The sequence below is a fragment of the Schistocerca gregaria genome, chromosome 1, assembly GCF_023897955.1.
Source record: "Schistocerca gregaria isolate iqSchGreg1 chromosome 1, iqSchGreg1.2, whole genome shotgun sequence".
NCBI classification, from domain to species: Eukaryota; Metazoa; Arthropoda; class Insecta; order Orthoptera; family Acrididae; genus Schistocerca; species Schistocerca gregaria.
In genome coordinates this window covers 255,048,783-255,054,548 of record NC_064920.1, presented here as the reverse complement: position 1 = coordinate 255,054,548, position 5,766 = coordinate 255,048,783, and the positions used below count along the sequence as shown (strand labels likewise).

General features: G+C 40.9%; 1 pseudogene; it reads right to left on the bottom strand.

Moving 5' to 3' along the window:
* Nucleotides 1-5,224: 5,224 nt before the first annotated feature.
* Nucleotides 5,225-5,342, bottom strand: LOC126291269 (5S ribosomal RNA; annotated as a pseudogene).
* Nucleotides 5,343-5,766: the final 424 nt, after the last annotated feature.

The following is a 5,766-nucleotide window of genomic DNA, read 5'->3' as shown; positions in this document are numbered from 1 at the left end:
GTCGTTGGTCCTGTTCTTGCAGTGTCTTTTTTCCGGCCGCATCAGTGTCGAAGATTTGATATATTACCAGATTTCTGATGATCACGGTACACTCGTGATATGGCCGCACAGGAGAGTCCTCACTGCGTCGTTACCTCGTAGGTGTTGTGCCCCATTGCTTGTGCACCGTACCGCCACGCTCAAACTCACTTAAATCTTGACAACCCGCCATTGTAGCAGCAGTAACAGATATAATAACTGCACCAGACATTTCGTGCCTTATATGGGTGTTGCTGACCGCAGTGCCATATTCTGCCTGTTTACGTATCTCTGTATTTTAATACGCATGCCTAAACCAGTTTCTCTGGCGCTTCAGTGAATGTACAGCCGGTGTAGCCAAAGGATTAAGTATTTCTATTGCAGCTCTTAAATATTCTTTTATCTTCCTGGAGGGTCTGGAGATAGTGCTACATCTGTGTCTTTCTTACAACAATTAGTCTTCTTTAATGACGACCGTAACAGTTCAAGTTCATCTTTTACATAAATCGGTTCTCAAATTTTATGCTCCCTGTCTCTTGTTTTCTGTGGGGTGGTAGCTTAAATATTTAGGCAGGTAAAGATCGTATGTGTGGCTTTTTATAAACCCGTTAGCCCAACGTACCTTCTCCTTGCGTGATGACAGACACATACAAGAAGTTCAGTTGCAATTACTGTCTGTGCCCACAGTAAATTGTATTTTCGGATTTCTGCTATTGAGATGTATCTCTGCACTATATGTACTTACTAAGGCAGTATCATCCATATAATGGTACCACCTGAAACGCTGATTTTTCATAAAGAAATGGGCCACATACAGAATAACTAGACTGCCCATAGCCACCCCGTCAATCTGTTCATAAAAAATCATGACTGTATAGAAAATAGGTTGTATTGACGTGGTGTCTGAATAACTCCACAATTTCTGCTGGGAAAATGTCCGTTAAAAATTATATCATTTAGTTGACAAATCGAAAGAAACGTGCGTGAGCCCAGGCGATATCACTGTTAGTCTTGATGTTGTTTCGTCATTTAGCTTGATTCCAGTGAACGAATCTGTGTCATGTATAGAGGATATTTTTCTAGCAGATTTGTAGAGTTATTCAGACGCTGCCTCATGACGATCTATTTGCAATATCATAATAATTTTATGACTAGATTGACGCGGTGGCTATGGGCCAATTTGCTTGTGGAGAACTCTTAATAACGGGCGTTGCAGACTGCAAGTGAAGAGCAGCCTGGTGGTACGCCTACGTCGATGATACTTTTGTAGTATGGACACACTGTGCACAGGAATTGCGTGCCTTCCTGATACATCTCAACAGCATCAATCCAAATATACAAATTATTGTGGTGACGGAGAATAATGGCCAATTAAATTTCTTGGATGCGACTGTTCTCAAGCGAGGGGACGGAACTTTGGGCCGTATGATATTCCGAAAAGCCACACATACTGGACATTACGTCCATAAAGATTCTAACCACCATTCCAGCAAAAAAGATGTGATTGAAATCTTGGTAGACAAGGCGCATAAAAATTGTGAACTAACTTATTTTAAAGATGAGCTTGAACATGTACGGTCGACATTAAAGAAGAATGATTATTCTGCTAACGAGATACACCGAGCACTTCGCCCTTGGGAGAGAATCAGGACCGACGAGGAGCAACGACGACCCAAAAGGAAAATTTTCTTTCCGTTCTGATCGCATTAGGAAAATGTTGGGCAAATATGGTATGGCAACTACCTTCAGACTAATCAGGAAGATAAAAGAATGTTTAAGCTCGGTAAAAGATATATGACGTCATTTGGCTACAACGGGAGTACATAAAATTCCTTGTGCTTGGGGTCTGATTTTTATTAGGTGACACAAACAGAAGGGTTAATACCCATCTGGTTGAACATAAGACGAATTGCCGCCTGGTACGTACAGTAAATCGGCCGTAGCAGAACATCTTTAGCAAGAGAGTGATTATGGAATAAAGTTCACTCAGACGAGTGTCATACCCAAAACATCGCTTATGTTTAGAGAGATTATTGTGGTTTATAAACACCGCAATAATTGTAAGAAAAAATAGGAAGGTGCTGAATTAGATGAACTTCTGATGTCAACATTGCAACATAACAATGACTATCGAGTACTTTCAATCGTGAATGCTGTCACTACCAGAGATACTCTCGTAGCCGATGTCACGTCCTGTGATTTGGTGCCCTTTACGCAACCCATATATTCGGCGTTTTATCGAGTGCTAGGCGCAGTTCGACACGTTACCTCTGAAGATGTGTCCCTCAGTCGGAGAGGAAACCTCAGCAGATTGATTTATACATCCTCCACGACCTATTAATCCGGAAGTGATGTCACTAGCAGTCTTTAACGTTTACAATGTATGATCAAGTTTTATCCTGCTGGTATCAGTCAGACTTGTTGAAACAAGCCTGAACCTGCCCTTCCTTATCTCAGGTAAGCACGCAGACATGTTTGTCCAGTCAGTGATAAATGATACACGTGTAGGTTATAAAGGTAGTCACTCGCAGACGAAATGGATAGATAGATAATAAGGTGAAATGGGCACCAGCAGGAGTCAATAATTTGACGTTGCTGTCCTTGTGCATGTTTCACCAAGATGACTCGCGCATCGGAGTTTTTAATATTTCTTTTGGGATCTAAATATTTAAAAACCTCTCTCACACCGGCCTGAAATACCTTCACTGATCAGGACAGTAAAAAACATGCGTATATTAAGTGAATTTCCATTCACAAAGCAGGCTTATCACATTCGCACAGTTCAATACTGCTCTATCACGATTAAAATGAGCTTAACTTAAATTCCATAAGGCAGTAAAGCAATTTCGAAGTCTCGGTGTGACGAAAATTGTCAGTCGATCTCCTGAAAACATTTGTAATAATTATTAACTTTCGGTGATCACATGGGGAAGACCGGAGATCTTCTGATAAGACCGTGTTAACCTAATTATTGAAAGTAATAACCTGTATATCTTGAGCATACAAAACGGCAGGTTCGTCCAGTGTAAATCAGACGTTCCCCATGGATCGCGTGCAACACAGCGTAGTAAGCAGACACTGTCAATAATAATTAGTTAAATAATACGCGAACACTCTTACTTTAGTTTAGTTCATGTATTAAATTCCTTGTCATACAGCATCTCATCAAGATGGCGACTAGCTCAACAATACATACATATACATCTTCGTTCTTTCACGGTTAATCGGTCAGATCGGAATCTTCTTTTCATAAGAGAAAACATAGATAGCAGAGAAGCTATTCCATGGAGTAAATGCACTCTCCAAGGAATAATAGGGCTTGAAACTACTTTGCATTGATAATCATCATATATTAAAGTTTAGGAATCGGTAAGATAAGAAAAGATATTTCGAGATATGTACTGAGTTATATAATTAATAAAATTTCTGAAAATATCGCGGAGAGACCGCTCCAAGAGACATTATAAGTTTTGTGGCATATTCATGTTAATATCTGTTGATAATGAAGGGGACTTCTACAGACACTTGAGCGGTCGCAGTCGTAAATAATGTATGAGCCACATAGGAAGCATGTTAAAATGAATGACGGTAGTCTATAATGGATTCCTTGTAATTCAGCCTTTAAAACTCGAATATGTGTTGTCGTAATAATAGCAAATAACATAATGTATAGTAGAAATAAGTTGTTGAAATACTGCCGTCAGCTGCATTAGGAAGCCTCTATCTATTGATGGTGTCTTAGTTTCGTACTTGCATCTATTCTCAAAGCATCCATCTTCGTATCTTGTTTAATACAGTTATCTATGCATACGTGGAGCATCCACAGCAATCAACAAAAACTATTAGTCATATACTTAAAATTACATTAGAAAATAATGGACAATTATTTCATTAGAGATCAAAATAAAGATCTATGGATCCGTCTACAATAACATGGAAGGTAATTGGGAAAGAAGAAAGAAAGAAGACGTGTACCAGAGGTTAGGAAAGCCACCCATTCGTCGAATATTTGGACAGAGGGGACTAGAATAGTTTGGCCACATCTTACGAGCGGACGGATCCTTTCCTGAGAGAGTCTTCCACTGTAAACCGATGGGAAAACGCCCGAGGGGGCGCCCAAGAGCGCGATGGAAGGTTCGTGTGACGAAGATCCTTCAGGAAGTAGAAACGACGGCCGGGGAGGACGACGCTAGAGACCAAAAAAATGGAGTGCCATCTGCGGCAAATACTTCCTCTGTTGTGACTGACAGACAGTCTTTTATGGGGGGTTTTGTGTTTGTAAGATTTCTTCCCCTATTGTTCTTTTGCTGTAGGCCTCAAATGTACTTCAGTACAATAAATGATGATGATGATGATGAAAGATAAAGCAGGAGTCCTACTTTACCTCCGGTATGGCTCTGAGCGCTATGGGACTTAACTGCTGAGGTCATCAGTCCCCTAGAACTTAGAACTACTTAAACCTAACTAACCTATGGACATCACACACACATCCATGCCTGAGGAAGGACTCGAACCTGCGACCGTGGCGGTCTCGCGGTTCCAGACTGTAGCGCCTAGAACTGCTCGGCCACTCAGTCCAGCCCGTCCGTTATGCTGGAGATCTGTAAATACTGTACAGTGTTGTTTTAACATCGGAATTCTAGACACATTGCCGATAATCATGAATGATTAAGTATTTAACAGAAAACTGGTCTGACCCTTTCCTCTGCACATTACACATCCTGATTTAGACTCGAATGCACGGATTTGAACTCACAGATCTACAAATTCTGTAATATGTTCACCATTCTAATAGTCTTTCCATAACCCAATTTTCTTTTCATTTACACGTGAATGTTACATCGAATACTTCCAGGGAAATCTGTGGTATCAAACCATCTGATATCCACGTAATGCACTTTTTCGAGTTTTGTTGTAAACTTGTTTTCATGATGAAAGTCTATAAGATACGACTCTGTCAGATGTAAACTAGACAGTTGATACTGGCTTATTGAACATTAAATTAAAACACTCCATCTTCAGGCCACAAGTGGCCCATCGGGACCATCCGACCGCCGTGTCATCCTCAGCTGAGGATGCGGATAGGAGGGGCGTGTGGTCTGCACAACGCTCTCCCAGTCATGATGTCTTTCTGTGACCGGAGCCGCTACTATTCTGTCGAGTAGCTCCTCGATTGGCATCATGAGGCTGAGTGCACCCCGAAAAATGGCAACAGCATATGGCGGCCCAGATGGTCACCCATCCAAGTGCCGGCCACATCCGACTGCGCTTAACTTCGGTGATATGACGGGAACCGGTGTATCCACTGCGGCAAGGCTGTTGCCCGAACATTACATCAAGTAGGTTTCATTAAATACCAACTAAATTTCCGTTAAAATATTGTTTTGCAATCACTGCAGCGTCCCATATCTACCTTTCCAGTGTGTAGGTTGTTTCACTTCTTTTCTCTTTTGTACATCTCATAGTTTCAAATAACGCAGCGTCCTATACGAGATGATAAAATGAGTTCTGTCGTATGCCGGCACTGTGAGTACTGCGTCATTCTTGAACCAATAAAGATCTCTGTGCACCTGGTACTGGTTTTTAATATTAATAACCTTATTATAGACTCGAATAATTCTTAATAATCAAAGACTCTAGAAGATGGTACCCCATTCAAATGTAGAAGCTTGTGGAAATACTCTAGTCAATTGTAAATGGATAATTTGAGTATGATGCAAAAATAAAGAAACTCATGTATCTCTCTCT